Below are 21,247 nucleotides of genomic sequence, written 5' to 3' on the forward strand. Positions count from 1 at the left end.
GGTTTGCTCTCCAAACCCCACATTCCTGCTCCCAGCCACATCTGCAGCAATGGTCACTTGTCTCAGGCTGGGGCACACAGGGTTGTGGCATGAACCATCTGTGTAGGTCTCACTCTCTCCTGCCTGCCAGAGACTGGTTGCTGTGCTCTTCTCTGAGAGCTCCTGAAACTCCCCTTCTACCCCAACTGATCTCCCTGCTGGAGAAGGGTCTTCCCCAGATATGGCAACCTCCCCTGTCCTTCATCTGCTCCCTCCCTCACAGGGGTGCAGGTTTCATCCTGCTTTCTCTCCTCTTCATTTTCCTTTCTTCTCTCTCTCATCCTACCCTGTTACATGGGGATCTTTCTTGTCCTTTTAGGTGTCCGAGGTCCTCTGCTAGTGTTCACCTGGTGCTCTGTGAGAATTGTTCCATTTGTAGATGTATTCCTGATGCATTTGTGGGGAAAGATGAACTCTATGTTCTCCTACTCCTCCGCCAACATAACTCCTTGTGTATAGTCTTTTTAGGTTGCCTTGTTTCACTTAGTATTATGAAGTTAAATTTTCCCCACATATTTCCATAGCTTGATGGTTTATTTCATTTTAGTGGAAAGAATATTCCATTGTCTGAATGTGCTGTATTTGTTTGTCCATTCAACTATTGAAGGACTTCATGGTTACTCAAGTTTTGACAATAGTGAATAAACCTGATATAAACACCTGTGTGCAAGATTTTGTGTAGAAGTAAGTTTTCAACTTCTTTGGATATGTACCAAGAAGTGCTACTGCTGGATTGTGTGGTAAGAGTATGCTTGGTTTTGTATGAAACCCTCAAACAATCCTCTAGAGGACTAGTCCTCTAGAGTGGCTGTATTATTTGACATTTCCACTAGCAGTGACTGAAATTCCTGTTGCTCCACGTCCTCACCAGCATTTGATGTAGTCAGTGTTGCAGATTTTAGTCATCTTAATACTGTGGGTAGTTGTTTCTTATTGTTGTTTTCATTTTTATTTCCCTTATGACATATGATGTGGAGCATCTTTTCATGTGTGTCTTCTTTGGTGAGATGTTTATTATTATCTGTCCCATATTTTAATTGAGTTCTTTCTTTTCTTCTTGTTGACTTTTAAGTGTTCTTGTATATTTTGGCTCACAATTCTTTATCAGGTGTGTCGTTTGTAAATATATTCTCCAATTCTGTGGTTTGTCTTCTCATACTCTGAAATCTTTCACAGAGAAGATGTTTTTAATTTTAATGAAATCCACCTTATTAATTATTCCTTTCATGGATTGTGCCCTTGATATCTCTAAAACATTACTGCTATACCAAAGGTCATCCAGGTTTTCTTATTTTTCTGAGTTTTATAGATTTTGTTTGTTTGTTTGTTTTTGTTTTTGTTTGTTTTACAGTATGCGGGCCTCTCACTTTTGTGGTCTCTCCTGTTGCAGAGCACAGGCTCCGGATGCACAGGGCCTGTGGCCATGGCTCATGTGCTCAGCCGCTCCGTGGCATGTGGGATCCTCCCAGACCAGGACATGAACCCAAGTCCCCTGCATCGGCAGGCGGACTCTCAAGCACTGCGCCACCAGGGAAGCCCTATAGTTTTTCATTTTATATTTAGATCTGTGACCCTCTTCAATGAATTTTTGTGAAGCATATAATATCTGTCTAGATTCATTTTTTTTTTTTGCAAGTGAATTTCCAGTTTTTCAGCACCATTTGTTGAAAAGACTCTTTGCTCAATTCTCTTACCTTTGGTCCTTTGTCAAAGACCAGTTGACTATATTTATATGGACCTATTGCTGGGATTTCTATTCTATTCCATTGATCTATCTGCCTATTCTTTTTGCTAATACTACACTATCTTGATTATTGTAGCTTTTTTTTATATTAAGTTTTGAAATCAGATGGCATCAGTCCTTCACCTTTGTTCTCTTTCAATATTGACTAATCTGTGTCTTTTGTCTCTCCATATAAACTGTAGAGTCAGTTTGTCACTATCCACAAAATAACCTGCTGAGATTTTGATTCTGATTACATTGAGTTTATGGATTAAGTTGGAAGGAACTGACGCTTTAACAATATTGAGACTTTCTATCTATGAACATGGAATACCTCTTCATTTATTTATATCTTATTTGATTTCATTCATCAGTTTTGTGTTTTTTCTCATATATGTCTTGTACATATTTTGTTAGATTTATATCTAAGTAATTTTAGAAGGAACTAATGTAAATGGTATTGTATTTTTAATTTCAAATTCCTGTATCCTGCAACTTTTTAAAATAGCTTATTAGTTCCAGGATTTTTTTGTCTATTCCTTTGGATTTTCTATATAAATAATCATATCTTGTATGAGCAAAGATGGTTTTATATTTGCCTGTCCAATCTGTGTAGCTTTTATTTTCTGTTTTTTTGGTTTACTGCATTAGCAAGAACTTCTAGTAGGACTTTGAAAAGCAGTGGTGAGTGGGGACATTCTTGCCTTGTACCTGATATTAGTGGGAAAGAGTGCAGCATCTCAGCTTTAAGTATGATGTTAGTTATATGGTTTTTGTAGATAGTCTTTATCAGGTTGTGGAAGTTCCCCTTTATTCCTACTTTATTCCTATTTCAGGGACCCATTGAACTTGCTGACTGCACTTTGTATGTGTGTTGAAGCTGTTTGTTTTCAGTGTTGTAAATAAAGTCTTATTGGGGAAAAACATAGAGCAATTTGTTGTCATCTTATTTGGCTTATGAATAAATGCATTCTTAAAAGATTTTTTGCATTTGAATTATTATTTGGCTTCTTTAGTTCTAAGTGAACTAATTTAATGGAATGTGCCTTTTCTCTTGAGTTTAGTCTTACTTCTACATAACATCTGTTCCCTTTCTTCCCATTTTTTCACCTAAATGAACAGTACTGTTTAGCACAAACATGTTTTTCTACTTTGTTATCACTAGTGCACAGTATTGATAGAAGGGTATTAAATATAAGGTTGTGTGGGAATGAGATCTGGTGGTGGATTATCAGTAGACTTGTACCTGGGAACCTGACTAGATATGAATCACAGGAGTCATTTAGGATTAGTTACCATGAAAATAATTATTTTGAAAGAGTAGTGAAACAAAGAGAAATTTTTGCCCATGTTCCCACTAATACCCACAACCCCACTCCCATGTAAGATTTATTACTGGTCAAAATTGTTGTTAGTGGAGGGGTGAAAGCAACCTCTCTTCATATAATAGTTCTTATGGTGTTAAGGAAACCAGTATCAATGAAACATGAAGTATTTTTATTTATTTATTTATTTATTTATTTATTTATTTATTTTTGTGATACATAGGCCTCTCACTGTTGTGGCCTCTCCCATTGTGGAGCACAGGCTCTGGATGTGCAGGTTCAGTGACCATGGCTCACGGGCCTAGCCACTCCATGGCATGTGGGATCTTCCCAGACCGGAGCACGAACACGTGTCCCCTGCATCAGCAGGAGGACTCTCAGCCACTGTGCCACTGGAAAAGCCCCATGCACTATTTTTAAATGGGATTTCAACAACAGTTTTTTTGGAATCAGGCTCCCAGACTTCAGACTACACTACAGTGCTACAGTAATCAAGACATTATGGTACTGGCACAAAAACAATAATATAGATCAATGGAACAAGATAGAAAGCCCAAAGATAAACCCACACACATATGGTCACCTTATTTTTGATAAAGGAGGCAAGAATATACAATGGAAAAAAGATAGCCTCTTCAATAGGTGGTACTGGGAAAACTGGACAGCTATATGTAAAAGAATGAAATTAGAACACTCCCTAGCACCATACACAAAAATAAACTCAAAATGGATTAAAGACCAAAATGTAAGGTCAGACACTATAAAACTCTTAGAGGAAAACATAGAACACTCTATGACGTAAATTACAGCAAGATCCTTTTGACCCACCTGCTAAAGAAATGGATATAAAAACAAAAATAAATAAATGGGACCCAATGAAACTTAAAAGCTTTTGCACAGCAAAGGAAACCATAAACAAGATGAAAAGACAACCCTAAGAAAGGGAGAAAATATTTGCCAATGAAGAAAATGACAAAGGATTAATCTCCAAAATTTACAAGCCACTCATGCAGCTCAATATCAAAAAAGCTAAAAACCCAATCCAAAAATGGGCAGAAGACCTAAATAGACATTTTTTTCCAAAGAAGATATACAGATTGCCAACAAACACATGAACAGATGCTCAATAACACTAATCATTAGAGAAATGCAAATCAAAATTACAATGAGGTATTTTTGATTTGCACACACCATCTTCCTCACACCAGTCAGAATGGCCTTCATAAAAAATCTACAAACATTAAATACTGGAGAGGGTGTGGAGAAAAGGAAACCCTCTTGCACTGTTGGTGGGAATGTAAATTGATACAGCCACTATGGAGAACAATATGGAGGTTCCTTAAAATACTAAATATAGAACTACCATATGACCCAGAAATCCCACTACTGGGTATATACCCTTAGAAAACCACCATAATTCAAAAAGGTCATGTACCACAATGTTCATTACAGCCTTATGTACAATAGCCAGGACATGGAAGCAAGCTAAGTGTCCATCGACAGATGAATGGATAAAGAAGATGTGGCACATATATACAATGGAATATTACTTGCCATAAAATGAAACGAAATTGATTTATTTGTAGTGAGGCGGATGGACCTAGAGTCTGCCATACAGAGTGAAACAAGTCAGAAAGAGAAAAACAAATACCATATGCTAACATATATATGGAATCTATTTTAAAACAATGGTTCTGAAGAACCTAGGGGCAGGACAGGAATAAAGATGCAGACATAGAGAATGGACTTGTGGACATGGAGAGGGAGAAGTGTAAGCTGGGACAAAGTGAGAGAACGGGATAGACATATATACACTACCAAATGTAAAATAGATAGCTAGTGGTAAGCAGCCACATAGCACAGGGAGCTCAGTTCAGTGCTTTGTGACTACCTAGAGGAGTGAGATAGGGAGGGTGGGAGGGAGACACAAGAAGGAAAAGATATGGTGATATATGTGTATGTATAGCAGATTCACATTGTTAAAAAGCAGAAACTAACAAACACACCATTATAAAGCAATTATACCCCAATAAAAATGTTTAAAAAAATAAATAAATACCAGAGAAACACAAGTGAACAAGACAAAATTGGCCAATAAATACCTATTTTGAAGTCAGACAGAAAAAGAGAAATATCGTATGATATCACTTATATGCAGAATCTAAAAAGAAATGATAACAATGAACTTATTTCCAAAGTAGAAACAGACCCATAGACCTAGAGAATGAACTTATGGTTACCAGGGGGGAAAGGTAGGGGGAGGGGATATAGTTAGGGAGTTTGGGATTGACATATACACAGTGCTATATTTAAAATGGTTAACTAACAAGGACCTACTGTATAGCACAGGGAACTCTGCTCAATGTTGTGTGGCAGCCTGGATGGGAGGGGAGTTTGGGGGAGAATTGATACATGTATATATATGGCTGAGTCCCTTTGCTGTGTACCTGAAACTATCACAACATTGTTAATCATCTCTACTTCAATATAAAATAAAAAGTTAAAAAAAAACCCATAACAACCATTTGAAAACATTTCAGCAAATATGAATAACTTGATATTTAAATGGTCTTTGCCCTGGTAGATACATTTTCACAAGTCATACACACACTGTGGAGCATAAGAAAGTTCAATGGCTTGTCTCAATGTGAACGTGAATTTGCACCTTCACATGGACAAACTGAATAACCGCATAAAAATTCAATTATTTCTCCTAAAGACTCAATCACAGTTTTGTTTTTTTTTTTTTTTTTTTTTTGCGGTATGCGGGCCCCTCACTGTTGTGGCCTCCCCCATTGCGGAGCACAGGCTCCAGACGCGCAGGCTCCGGACGCGCAGGCTCAGCGGCCATGGCTCACGGGCCCAGCCGCTCCGCGGCATATGGGATCCTCCCAGACCGGGGCACGAACCCGTATCCCCTGCATCGGCAGGCGGACTCTCAACCACTTGCGCCACCAGGGAGGCCCTCAATCACAGTTTTATATCTATGTTTTATTTTCTGTTTTAGAAGAGGGATACATAAACCCTGTTTTTTTTCCATGTCATTGAAGTGTAATTGATTATTGGATTTAGTAAGAATAATTTATCTAACTAATGGAACTCCTAATAAATATTGTTGTATTAAGTCATTTCACTGAATCCTAGTGGATTCGTTAACCACTAATTTTCTGTTTTTTTTTTTTTTTTCTGGTTTGCTTACTTTGGAAAAGATTTGGCCATCTTTCTAAAGTTGTGTTATGAAGGTAATGGATGATAGCAGCACCTGAACTGTTACTGCTCTGAGAAGGTGAAGTCAGCAAGAGGGATGGACACAGAATCAGGATTTCAGCTGCAACTGTGCTCTCTGGAGAGGATTTAACTTCACATTCCAGATGTGCGTTTCAGAGACCTAGGGAATGTCATGAAGTTGGAATAAATGCTGCCAAATAGCAATCAATATATTTTTGGTTATGTAACTGCCTCTATTTTGACATTTAGGGACCATTTTGGAATATATTTAGCAATATTAAAGTTGTGTTGCTTTTTCTTACTTTTTTTTCTTGTAATTGATGGAGGGCTTTTTGAGGATGCTAAATAAATTTACTAGAGAATGGGCTTGAGGACACGGGGAGAGGGAAGGGCAAGCTGGGACAAAGTGAGAGAGTGGCATGTACATATATACACTACCAAATGTAAAACCGATAGCTAGTGGGAAGCAGCTGCATAGCACAGGGAGATCAGCTCTGTGTATTATGTATATGTATAGCTGATTCATTTTGTTATAAAGCAGAAAGTAACACACCATTGTAAAGCCATTATACTCCAATAAAGATGTTAAAAAATACTAAAATCCACTGATAACATGAGTATGACTAAATTAATACACAAGTATGTAAGACTGAAAGGGTTTTTTATTCTTAACCTATTTGTTTATTGTGATCTTAAAAATAAATATTTGGAGAAGGTGTTGTGTTTCTCAGTATCATTCATTGATTGTTGACAGTCCTTTTGTATCAGAAACACTCTGAATAACAGGTCATTTACTTTTGTTATAAAAGTGAGACATTCTATTTGCCTCAAAATGGAATCCATAGCTTCTTAAAGCAGTAGAAATCTGATTCCCAGAACATAACTGAGACTTGTAATATATATTATTGTTAAATGTATTTGTAAATGGATGATATTGAAGAGGGTTTAAACATAGCAGCAGTTAAGTGACAAAAATGAGCAATGGAACTAGGCAAGACAAATATGTAAAGATCTAAATACTATGGGTCAGGAAATTTAGCAAAACTCTATTAGAGAAACCAAAAGATCAGAATTTTAAATACGTTCTTAAAGTATTTAGGTGCAAGGATTCTGAAGCAAATTGCTTTGGTTCAAATCCTGGGACCTCCAATTTCTTAACCGTGTGACCTTAACTGGGCAAATTACTTAACCTGTCTGTAATTCATTTCCCTACTGCAACATGTTTCAGTAGAGAGTTTTTGAACATTGTATGAGTTAATATGTGTAAAGCACTTTAAAAAGGGCCTGCTTCATGTAAGTATTATGTCAGTATTGGATATTTGTATTGTCATTCTTTTTCTGCATATAGAGAATGAGAATTCTTTTGGACTATGAGATCCTTTGGGCATTGGGTCCCATGGGTGAACAATACTGCTGTTTTTTCTTGTTTTTTCTCACTACACCGTCTTCCCAGCATGATCAATGAAGATCACATCTGCAGCCATCTTGAGACAATTCTAGAATAAGATTTCCAGTTCCAGAAGTTATATAATGTTTTCCATGTTTTGATATATAATATGTTTAACTATTGTAGTGTTGTTTATCTGTTTATCTTCAGGTTATCTGAAAGCCTCAGGGTTGCTGGTATAAGGAGTGGTACAGGATCAATTAATGGATCTACATGAAAAACATATCTATTAGTACTGATGAGAAAATTAGTACAGACATTTCTATTAGAAAACATTTTTATTTATATTGGGAATTGAGATACGAGAGTGAAGGCATTGTAACATAAGTTTAAATAAAAGATCAGAATCAAAGGCACAGGGACTTGGAATTCCATTTCTAACCAGTGGAGGCTCAAGGTCTGGGTTTCTAAGATATGGATGATAGTGTTGGAGCAGATCAAGACTACAGTTTAAAAATGAGTTAACCTTTGCCAAACTAATGCTGTGTGAGATCCTGTGAATAAAAAGAGCACTTGGAAGAGACCTGTGCTGGCTTTGGAAATTTTCCTTTAGTAAAGCTTAGGTAAGGATAATAAAAGACTACTTAGCCTAGTTAAGCAATACCCATAACTTCTATGGAAAATTCCAAATCCTCCCTATCTTTGTAAATTTGCAACCATCTGGAGAAGCAATTCAAGTACCAGCTACAGGGAAATCAGAGAGAATTCCTTTTACTCTCTCTCTCTCTCTCTCTCACATGCACACACACACACACACACACACACACACACACACAATCACTCTCTCTCTCTTAAAGGTAAAAGATAAATCAGTAAGAAATCTGATGCCCAGAGTTTTGCATAACCAGAATCTCATAGATCACTATTTAGAATGCAACTCTGCAAATTCCCAGGCGTCTGTTCCAGGACATGAAACTACATGCTTTTTCACAATTCTTTTGTGTGACATTAAAGTAATATTTGCGAAGTATAAGAGTAGCAAGTATAAATGGCATTTACAAAGATTTAAATAATTTTAAATATAATTTCTCTGTTGATAATAGTTTGGGATACAATCATAGTGTGTCTATAAAAAAACTCATTTCCATTGAACTATTTATTTTAATTTACTTTAATTTGATTTGAAGGATTTGCCCCCACAGCACATAATTAAATCTTAATCAAAATGGGAATAAACATTATTAATTAAGTTCCTGCATTAATATGCCAAAACAGTTTAAAATGTTTTTTTCACTTTAACATGCAGTGTTTCTCTATAATGATTTGATTCCAATGGGCACAAAATTTTGAATATTACCTCTTATGTGAAACTGTCATTCAATTCTGAACTAAGATATCATTGATTCCATTAGATTTTCTGTAAAATAATGATGGACTGATATGGCTATAGAATTGCTTTTGATGTGATTAGTTGTCTATGCATCTTACTATTTTATTTCAAGCCAAAAGTCACACTTTAAAAGAACATCTAAAGCAAACAAATTAAAATATTTACAATTTTAGAGTCTAGATGGTGATTATGTGGTTATTCACTGTACATTTCTGTCAAATTTGCAGTATGTTCATAATGTTTATAATAAAATATTGGAAAAAAGCCTCATATGGATAGATAGTTATCAAGGTATGGCACCCTCTACATCAGTACACAGACTGATGTTCATTGGCTTCTGGGATGCTTTTAACTGATACATTTTTACCTCTGTTAAAATCACAGATAACATTAAAATCACTGATCAATGAGTAATATTTTCTTTTCTCTTAATACAATGCTAATTATCATTTAGTTTATAATAAATAATGCGTAGAGTAAATTTAGATTCATGACTGTTTTAGTCTTTGGCACTGACTATTTTTTTAATACATTTATTTATTATATTTATTTATTTTTGGCTGTGTTGGGTCTTCGTTGCTGCACGTGGGCTTTCTCTAGTTGCTGTGAGCAGGGGCTACTCTTTGTTGCAATGTGTGGGCTTCTCATTGTTTAACTTGTTTTGGAACACTGGCTCTAGGTGCATGGGTTTCAGTAGTCCTGGCATGCAGGTTCAGTAGTTGTGGCTTGTGGTCTCTAGAGCACTGGCTCAGTAGTTGTGGCACACTGGCTTAGTTGCTCCGTGGCATGTGGGATTTTCCTGGACCAGGAATTGAACCCGTATCCCCTGCATTGGCAGGAGGATTCTCAATCACTGTGCAATCAGGGAAGCCCTGGCACTGACTCTTTGAGTTACTTTATTTGTCAGAATTTTAAACTCAAGACAGGATATTTAAGTATTCAAGTAAATATTTAAATATCAGTATATTTAAAACCTTTTATATTATGTGGTACATAGTAGACTCATCATCAGTAAATGTCTGATGAAAGGAGAAGAAAAAAGAAGCAAGAAAGAAGAAAAAGAAAGAAAGAAAGAAAAAACTGTTCTTTGCTTTGGCCAGTGTCCAGCTATGGAACTAAAGTCCCTTTGTTAATTACCTCTCAATATAAGGTACTATGGAAAATCAAATCTAAAGAGAAAGTGTTTTCTTAGTTTCTTAATTCCATTCAACTCTCCTGCCTTCCCTCGTGCTTTTCTCATATGTTTCCCTAATTCAGAGATAAAATGGAATATCATTAGTGAGCTAACATTTATGAAACAAGGGGGCAGTGGGTGGTAGGGAGAGGAAGGTATCAGTAGGAATCCCTAGTGCCTTGTAGTGTGAATTGAGTCCTTGAATAGTTATGCAAACAATAAGTTTCAGTGAAGTGAAGCATTTCAGAATTAAATCTATTAATTATTTTTCATGTTGTTTAAAAGTGTTTTCAAATGACATTCTACCTGCCTTGCCCAATATGTAGTCCCTTAAATAAGACAGCTTGCCTTAAATTGAACACATTTAAATTTAAACCAATGCAGCCAATTGTATACATCAAGTCCTATGGGTAAGATGTAGCACTGTATGTTGTGAAAAAATGTAATGGGAAGAAAAATCAAGTTTCTGATTATATTATTATCATTTTAGAGATCATGGTAAATGGTTAAAGAACAAAAAAAAATAATTCAGCTTCAGCTGGCAGGCATCTTTTATAATAATTAGAAGGAAGGAATAGAAAGAGGTGGGCATTGTTTGCCTACCTTACTAATAGCCATCTGTGTCCTCAGGATTGACCCTCACCTCTCCACTCCACTGCCCACATCGTTTCTTGTTCTGTTTTTGTCTAGTTGTAAAACAAATTAAAATTCTCAGCTATGAATGCTGTGGTTGGCAGAGTTAGAGCAGTGATATAGTTCAAAGAACCCCATCTGGCAAGCAAGCTCCAAAAACAAAAATAAAACCTTTTTTCCAGTTCACAGAAGTCCAGAGAGAGAGATTAATTAAAGTCAAAGGAGACAACACACACACACACACACAAACACACACACACACACACCACTTCCTAGTATTGTCAGGATGATGATTTATTTTCTACCCTCTGCATACAAAGTCTTTCTCCTTCACAGTATGCTCTTTGATAAACCAATAGTCTCTTCAAGTAAAATCCAAAATATTATAATATTTATGAATAAATCTCCTTGCTGAACCCATATTTCAGGAATTCTAAAAGAGCTGACTGTATAAATTCTGTCACATTTACATATTATGTTTCTTCTCATCCAGTTTTAACTTTGGCACAGTCATTAATCTTTGGGGTTGGGTTTATTTTCACTTAAGGCTTAACATTTTTCCTGGTCTATTGACACAGTGTACCATTTGCTAACCACATCGTCCCCTTTGAGCTCCTCACATACTTATTTAAATGGCATGGATAATGCTAGATTTCTCCCATGTGATGAGGTAATTTACATAAGCATCCTCAGGGGTCTCTGAAGTTCTTGGTGAACATAACATTGTCCAAGATAATAGGATGCCTAGACAATGCTTTGTCCTTTGAATCCTGACTTTTCCTTGTGGTTTCAGGATCCCTTTAGAAGAGGCTGAACTTTCTTTTAGGTTTTTGTTTCTGTGAGGAAGAAAAAAAATGCAAAATCAAAGCTCTATAGTGTGCTTTCAATTCTAACATTTTAACAGATACTAAAAGCGAAAGAACTAAGCTATCTCTGAAGTATTGTTGGTTCGATGGCTAGGGAGGAGGGAAAACCTGCTGCTCTGTGGTGGAAAAAAAGAAATTCACGGATCTTTTGTGTTGAGTGAAATAACATAGCCTTTACTTGTTCTCCTACACAGCTGGCAAAAATGACTTTCTTCCCTTATTTCTTTCCTCTTCTCTTTACTTACTGCACATTATTGGCTCATTTGCTCAATGGGAGAAAGAGTAGGTGTAATGCAAATTGTCTGATATATTGAGGAGGAAATCCTGAGGGTAAACACCTGTATTTTGTAAGGTGATTTCCTATCACCAAATGATACAAAACTGGGCAGGATAATTCCAGTTGGAGAAATATGTTTCCATTGTTAAGTTATATGATTTCAGAATTGAAATGGTAATTTAGTAGCATATGACTTAACATATTAATTTGAGTTTTTTGTGTTTTTTTGCACTTGCTTTGATTTAGGCTTTATTTTAATTTTAAAATATTAAGATATTGTCAAAGTATACATTATGTTTTTACTCCTGATATTTCTAGTTTAAGTCTGCAGTGACAACTGCAAAACTATGAGGACGTTTCAACTCACAAAAACATCTGGTACACCTCAAATTATTTACCAGCACCTCAGATTTTCCTGCCAGCATCACAACATGGGTTAACATCATGGATCAATTAAAGTTCAATTTACTTCCACAGTATATCATATGAATACTATCAAGATGTCTGTGGTTTTAGAAGCAAATTAGTAGCTCAGAATGTTAGGAAATTAAAAAAAAATCCCTTTTCTTTTTTCCTTCTAGTTTTTCAGTTTGAAATGAAAGCAGACTATTTTTCAGAAGTGAACAAAGTTTTAATATGTTTTGATAACTAATGGAGTGTAACATGATCTTTAATACTTAGTCTCTAAGGAGGTGCCAAATTGATGTGGCAGGAAGAAGCCTGGATTGAAATCTAGAATAAGGTGGGGAAAACCTTATTCTAAAGTCCTGTCACTTAATAACTGTGTGACTTTGGTCAAGTCACTTTATCTATTTAGTCATTAGTTTCAATGTATATTATACATTGTTATAATACATTTATTTGGAGAAAAGTTAGGGAAATTAGAGTTCCATAGCAGGGATTCTGGAAGGAATTTCCCTCCTCACCTTTAATAGAAACAAGCAAACACAGAAATATACACATCATACAAGTGTTCTATCAGCTTAGATATAAACTGCAATGGTCTACAAAGCTGATTAAACAGTCAATTTCTCCTGTGAATTCATTAAGCTTTATGAGAGTGAGAAAATGTAAAGATACAGATACTGTCGCCAATAAAAAATAGGTATACATGAAAAGAAATTTAACAATACAAGACCTTTTATGAATGTATCCCAATTAATAGTTTATTTAAGGGCTAAGGGACACCATGTGTTTTGAATAATCTAATTTTAAAATGAAACATTTAAGGATGGAGAGATTCTCACAGTAGTTCAGGAAAAGCTGACTTAACTAGTCTTGAAGAAGGTCACAAAATAGGCCAGCTCTGGGTGAAGTCTCATTGCTTCACTGTTTTGATTTCACACTCCTAATTTGGTCGTCTCCATTACCTATATCTTCCTAATGTTGACATGCAGATGGACCAATCATTCCCTCCTTCCTTAATTCATTTTGTCATTTATTAACCAATTCATTTTTTATTGAGTTTTCATCACCTATACGATATTATCTTGTTTACCTCTGCAAATATAAAATGGAATAAGACATACTTTTAGTTTATAAGGAAATAGAGGACTACAGGTGAGGTAAAACAGATGCAATAAACATATTGGAGGAAAATGTGGGTATTTAAATAAAAGTAGTGCTACTGTATTATATGAAATGAATACAGTGACTAGTGGGATAAAGAAATCAGTCAAGGAGCAAGTGCTATTTGAGCTGGATTTAGAAGTATAAATAGTATTTCATTTCACCAAGAAAGAAAGTCATGCATTTCATGGAGAAGGATTGGCAAAATTAGCACTTAAAAAGCAAGAGGATAAAGTATTTAATGGGGAAGAATATGTATTCTTATTTAAGGAGAACCTAACGAAGAATAGTAGTTGTAGATAATGTCTGCAAGGTAGGTCAAATTCAAATAGAGAATGTGGAATTTAAACATTAGTCCATTTACAATGACATCCAGTGTTTTTATCAGCTATATACTTGATTAAAATATGTTTGTAGAAAAATAAATCCATATGGATAAGGAAAGACATAATAGAGAGTATGGAAATTACAATCTGGAAAACCAGCTAGGACTATCATGAAGATCTTAACCAGGAAGCTGGCATCAAAGCAAAAGGTGGCTATGAGAGAAATTTATGAGGTATAATTAAAACATCTGGCTGCTATTTGAATTTGAGGCATGAGGAAGATATAGAGAAGAAAAAAATGAATCTGAAGTACTCAGCTTGAATAGCTAAGCAAATTGTTTCACTAGTAACAGATACAAAATATAGAATAAAAATTACCATGGAAGTATGAAGGAGATTTTGGAATGTTGTATAAGTTCATTATTTCACCCATTGAATATCAGCATATGTATACTTTTGGGTGAAATCATGTGCTTTAAGAAATACTTCAAGTTGCAGTCAAAACGTATAAATTTTTAAAAAAATATGTCTTTTGACTGACACTTAAAGAATATAGAGGAAACAAGGAGATAAATTCTGCTTTTAAAAGTCTTGTGATATAACTGGAGGAAGAAAATAATATAGTAATAATTACTATAAAAATTCACTGGAAAACAGATGCAAACTAAGTTGTGTCATGTTTACTTAAAGATTAAAAGAATCTCAACACAGAGTAAGAAGAGCATCCGTTATCTGCTACCATTATAACAGGTCAGCTTCATCGAGTTAGGCAGAGGAACAGTATTTTCAGGAGACAGTAAGGTAAAAATGTACATGCACATGATGGATAGGATTCCGTGGTTGGAAAGAACCTGCTTATCAAGTCATCATTAACTCAAAAACCTGAGTGTTCAGGGGAAGCTACAAAGCCCAACTGTTTGCATATTCAGTTTAATAACTTGAATGACTTGAACAAGATCATGCAGAGAGCAAAGCAAATTCTTCTTCTGCTTTACATTATCATATGTTAAGCTAACTGGACTACAATATAAGCACTCAGATAAAAGCCAATGAATAAATATTGATGGCTGAAAGAGGAACTCTTTCCTCACTTGGAGCAGTCCTAAAATGAGGAATGTTTCAGTTAATATTCTGGAAGAAGAGATAAATTTATAATTTTCCCAGAAATTTAAGGTAGAATTACTCCATTAATTTACCTATACCAACAATGTTAGCAATTGCTTCTGTTTTTCTGAAGTAGGGCATTGCTGATTCTTTTGTAATTACTCCTCAGGGACTACCTCAGTGACCCCTACTCATATTAAGCTAGAGTTTAGCTAACTCCGTTTCTCACTTTCACATAATCACAAACTTTCCTATAGGACCTGTTTTGCTGTGGTTTTCTAAGGCTGATGTTTTATTAGTGCTTCTTGTCTTGCCACTTGAATTATATAAGGTATTTATCAACTAATAGCAGACCACTAAAATTTTAAATATATATATATATATATATATATATATATATATATATATATAACAATACCCAAGAACAGGTTTCTATTAAAGAACACTATTCTAAAAGTCTCAGATTATACACAGAAGTTACACAGCATAAAAAACAATTTTTGGACATGAATCTTAAAGAATAATTAAATATAAATAGTTCCTTATAATTTTTAAAATTCCTTCATTCAACAATTATAACAATTATTTACTGAATATCTGTTATAAATTGCATGTTTGTGTCCCCCCAAAATTCATATGTTGAAAATCAAATACCTTGTGGTATGGTATTTGGAGATTGGACCTTTTTTTTTTTTTTTTTTTTTTGAGGTACGCAGGCCTCTCACTGTTGTGGCCTCTCCCGTTGCGGAGCACAGGCTCTGGACTCGCAGGATCAGTGGCCATGGCTCACGGGCCCAGCTGCTCCATGACACGTGGGATCTTCCCGGACTAGGGCACGAACCCGTGTCCCCTGCATCGGCAGGTGGACTCTCAACCACTGCACCACCAGGGAAGCCCACAACCACAGATTTTTAAACTAACATTTTCTTATTAATCAAAATAATGTGATGTACAAAATTAAAGTGAATTCAGATGATAATCTTGATAATTCAAGCATATATGTTTAAATATTATCTTTCCCTCTTGCATTGCTTAAGATAAAACAGATCCAATCTCAAGTTTCTAGCAAATAATCTGCTTTCCCCTTTACAGGACAGTGTAGGATAGCAAGATTGATTAGCTTCATTGGTTTTAAAAAACAATTTGGTCTATAAATAAGCCAACTGCTTATTGTTGTTTTTAATGGAAAAACAATTTTATGCAATAACTAGAGGGTATGTCACTAACCTGGGCCAGATTTATTAATTTGTGAGCAGTTTTGTTGTTGTTGTTGTTGTTGTTGTTATTCAGAAGTGAAAGAGTGAGTGAATCAACAAAACCCATCGCCACACCTGGGAACAAGAACCTCCCGCATATTCTACAGGAATATTGGAATGTTATATCATTACAGGAGGCAGGATCCCAATTATTTGAGTGTAATTACTAAATTTTTGGCCAAAGTGCTTATTTCATTTTCTCAACATGTTAATGTTGCTATGGCTGGCCTAACTCAAGGTAGCTGATTTTGTAGTAAATATATTTCATAAAGTTGTCTTCCAGAAGTAACAATGTGTTATTGAATTTTCTCTAAATAAAAAAAAATATTAGAATTTTGTTCATGACATTGACTAATTAAGATTCCATGAAGGTGCACACTTTGGTCAGTTGAAGACACAAACTAGTTCAAAAGTTATTCCTACACCATTCCATCAATATTATTATAAGGGTAGCATAAGTGTAAATAATAAGTATTATTATTATTATTTAATTCATGTTTTAGTTTATCCTGAAGTGCATGTAAAAAAATATTCTTGAGACAGAATAACTTTGTTTTTACTGCCAGGGAAACACACTTTTCTCAACATATTTTTGAAACATCTGTTTAATGTCTCCGATTGTTTTTCACTTACAGTAAGCTTGTCAATACAAATAATCGTTCAGAGAAAATTTCATGCTTGAATGTATTTGGGAATAAAACTCAGTATATTTGGTATAAAAAGCTTTCAAATAATAAAACATTTGCATTTATACTAGAAGTACATAAAAGTTGATATGAATAAACAACTGATATGGATGGAAGGTTTCACATGAAGGGCCTTATTTTTATAGTTGAAATGTTTTCTCAATGAATACTTGTTACCAACTGTCCTTCTAGCAGTCCCCTCTCAAGACACCTACATTTTGACAAAGCCTAGCCACAGAATCTTACCCTTCCTCTAGTTAAAGTCTCCATCAATAAAGTTGTCTTGATCATTTTCCTTTATTTCAGTTTTTGCGCAGTCTTTCCCATTCTAGTTTTTAATTCACTCATTTTTTGTATTGCTAGTCTCTTTAAAAGAGTTATAATGATTGTAATACTATAAATAATATTTAAACATCAACTATGAGCCATACATCATTAAACTGGATTCTTGAATTTGTAATTAATCTTCCTAGCAATGCCATTAATATTTTGTTATATTCATTTTACAAATAAGAAAATAGAGGGCCAGAGAATGAGTAACTTTTCAAAGTTAGAAGGGGCAGGGCCAGATTTTAACCTTGGTCCCTCCAAGTCCAGGGATATGCTTTGCATCAAGCCACATGATTTCACTGACTTTATTGGGGAATCAATCTTGTTCTCATGGATCAAGTACAAGATATGACAGGATCAATTGTACTACTGGGTTGCCTTCTCTCTAGATCTCTCTTTCTCTCTCTTGGTGAGCTTTTTCAGTCATCCGTGATAGTAAGGTTAGAAAACTACTCCAAATCTGAGAGAAATATGAAGAATGGATGAATCTATTTCTAAAAAAATTGTGTGAAATTTCCCAGTTTAATGAAACCAAATTGAATCTATAAACTCGAATTTCACTTCCAAACATTTTGACTTTACTGATAAAATGATTACCCAAAACAGTTACGGAATTTAGAAACCAATTTATTCAAAATCTTCATCTTATAGTAATGAATCTAAGGCTCTAACTGGTAAATGAGTTCCTTGAAGTCTAAGTCAACTGTATTTTATCATTAATGGGGTTTTAGAATTTTATTAAGTTCATATCCTTTGCTGTGAAAGTTTTTTTAAAAAAATTATTTAGCTAAGAAAATACACAGAATGAACTAGTTTTATTCTTAAAGAGAATTTCTGGAAAACTTTTCAACATAATTATATGTACATTGAATTGTGGTTCCTACTAACTTACATTGAAACATAATGCTTAATAAAACATATTTTAGGAGACCTTAATTTTAATATTGCTTTACTCAATTTCCTTTTCTCAAGCATAACCTTAAATCAGATTTTAAACTTGTGGTAGTGTGAAACAGTGAAAGAATTTGTGTTTCAGATTCACATAGTTCTTTCTGTTCTGATGCTATCTATTGTTCAATATATTAAATTTCTCACAAATTATTTAACCTTTCTGAGCTTCATTTTTAGTTTAAACTAAAAGTTATTCTCTTCATAAGAACTATTATAAGAATTATATATGATAGCTGACATAAAACTCTAGCCCTGTGATTAGTTTGTAATTGAAGGAGATGGTGTTGTAGTTGCCCAATATTTTGTGGCCTATCCTCCTGGGAGGCTTTTATAATCCTGATCCCTGAAATCAGTCTTAAACCATGATTTATGAGTGGAAGTGTTATGTTACCCTGCCATGCAGATGTTTCAAGTGTCTATCATGACAACTGAAATGTCTCATACTGGCTTTCCAGCCAGCAAGAGTCTTGCAATGAGGAAGGTATGGCCACCTTTGATGAAAACGTAGAGTGAAGAAAAGGCAAGTCTTTGTTTTTTGTTGATGGTAGCATGTCATAACTGTTATAAAGGCAACACAGTCTAGCTTATTTTGGCTGATTCAGGAATAATTAACATGTAGCAGTACTCCTAGTAGACATTTGTGATTTACTCTCTAATATTTATTCCTCATTTCCCAATAGAACCTGATTTCTTTTATGTCACCTAGGAAAAGTTCATTCTGCCCACTATAGAGGAGGGGTATTTAAGTCTGAGCCCTTTAATGTATTCCCTCATTTTCTTTTCTAAGACATGCCCTTTCAGCTGTTCACTGCAACACAAAATTGGCTAGCATTCTCTTTTCGAGGATTAGAGAACCAATTTAAGTGGATATAGTAAATTCTAAGAAGGTAGGAAAGTGGTAAAGTGATTAAAAAACTTTAAGGCCAGGAACACCTCCCTCCATCACACTCCCACCCTCATCCCCAACTCTCACACACACAGCACACAGCTGTTGACTTTATCTACCCCTAAAAAAGAGAAAAATAAATATAATTATGCAGAGAAATTTGGAAAGCAACTTGTACTTTAGAAGTATATTATTGTGCCTTGCTATCCAACTTATTGTTTCAGATTTCTCCTAAACAGAGGATTATGCTGAGTCAACAGAGTGCTATGATAATGCAGAATACTAAGGTGAGTTAGAGATTTCAAGACACTCTCTTGGACTCAAACTTAAGTATTTAAAGACTCTGGCTTTGAGGACCAGCCCATGGAATTTCTGCGTAGCACACAGATCAAAACTCTTCTAAGGTTTTAGGGAGTTATTTTTCTAGAGAATGGCAAAAATAACAAAAACATGACTGTTGGTCCTTTGATGATCTCTAGGTCTTTAGAGCTCCATGAATAGGAAGGAGGATGCTAAAGCCAGAGTAGCTCATGAAATCTTTCTAATGTTCATCTCAAGTGTGTCAGTGGAAGACAGTGTACAGTGGAGACTCTCTTAGTAAACTCAACCAAGGTAATCCTTGGAGACCTGGATTCTGATAACAAAGAAATGTTTTGTTTTTTTCTTCCTTTGGTGAGGATATAAATGCATTTCATATAAGCATGACAATTTTTAATAGTTCATGTTGTGTGTATAGACATTGATTAATTAAGATAATTGACTCATTGAGACCTTTGTCATGTCCTACCATGAATTTAATTTCTCTTTTCTACCTTCATTGTTATTCTTTTGGGGATTCACATGTTCCAAGAAAAGCTAAATTATAGAACCAAGAACATGGCCTAGTTTGCTTCATCTGGATACAATAATTGATTAAAAATTGGACAAAGGATATAAGCTGTATTATATATATATATGTCATTTCCTGGTAAATCTGGGGAAACAAAAAGTCTTTCTCTTGTTCCAGATGGTATTTTGTGCATATGTGATGTTTTGAAATACTGCTGCCATTTTGCTATCAGAAGAGAATATCATAGATGTGAGAACCAAAAACAAGCAAACAAAATCTGATCCAATATGTCTGAATTCTCTTCTAGTTCTGAAATTTTTACAAGAAACCATGACCTGCCTTATCCAAAAACTTCCAATTTTGTTGATGTTACTTAAAAAAATATTTTGTCAAGTAACTTTTTAAAGGACTTTATTTTAGAGCATTTTCATATTTACAGAAAATTGAGAGGAAGGTGCAGAGATATTCCATATGCTGCACACACAAACACACACACACACACACACCCATATGTGCATAACCTCCTTCATTATCCTTATCTACCACCAGGGCAGCACATTAGTTACAGTTGATGAACCTACATTGACACATCATTATCACCCAAGGTCCATAGTTTACATTAGGCTTCACTTTTGGTGGATTTAGGCAAAGATATAATGGCATGTATTCATCATTATAGCATCATAGAGAGTATTTTCACAGCCCTAAAATTATTCTGTGCTTCACCTTCAAAAAGAAACTTTTTGAATTCAAAAATTCAAAAAGTTTTTGAATTTGAATTCAAAACTGTGAATTCAAATTTGAATTTTAATTCAAATTCAAAAAAAAATACTCTCCCCACCCCCTTGTAATCTTTTTACTCTTTCCATAGCTTTGCCTTTTCCAGAATGTCTTATAGCTGGAATCATGCAGTGTGTAGCCTTTTCAGATTGGCTTCTTTTCCTTAGCAAATGGCATTTGAGGTTCCTCCACATCTTTACATGGCTTGATAGTTTATTTCTTTTTAATGCTGAATAATATACCATTTTCCGGATGTACCACAGTTTGTCTATTCATCTACTAAAGGACAGCTTAGTTGTTTCCACGTTTGGGTAATTTTGAAAAAAGCTGCTATAAACCTCTGTGTGCAGAATTTTGGTGTGTGCAAGTTTTTTTTTTTTCTTCCAATATTCTGGTTGCTTTGCCTCATCCTTTCCAAGGCCCTGAGGTAATCTATAGTAGTATTTTGCTAGCACCTTCTATGTTTTCCTCCATGCCAATATGAAGAT

At 34.9% G+C, this 21,247-nt stretch overlaps 1 pseudogene; it reads left to right on the forward strand.

The window, feature by feature from the left end:
- Positions 1–21,247, forward strand: part of LOC132477416 (kinetochore-associated protein NSL1 homolog) — an 82,007-nt pseudogene that overhangs the window by 13,511 nt on the left and 47,249 nt on the right.

The sequence above is a fragment of the Mesoplodon densirostris genome, chromosome 17 (assembly GCF_025265405.1).
Source record: "Mesoplodon densirostris isolate mMesDen1 chromosome 17, mMesDen1 primary haplotype, whole genome shotgun sequence".
Taxonomy (NCBI): Eukaryota; Metazoa; Chordata; class Mammalia; order Artiodactyla; family Ziphiidae; genus Mesoplodon; species Mesoplodon densirostris.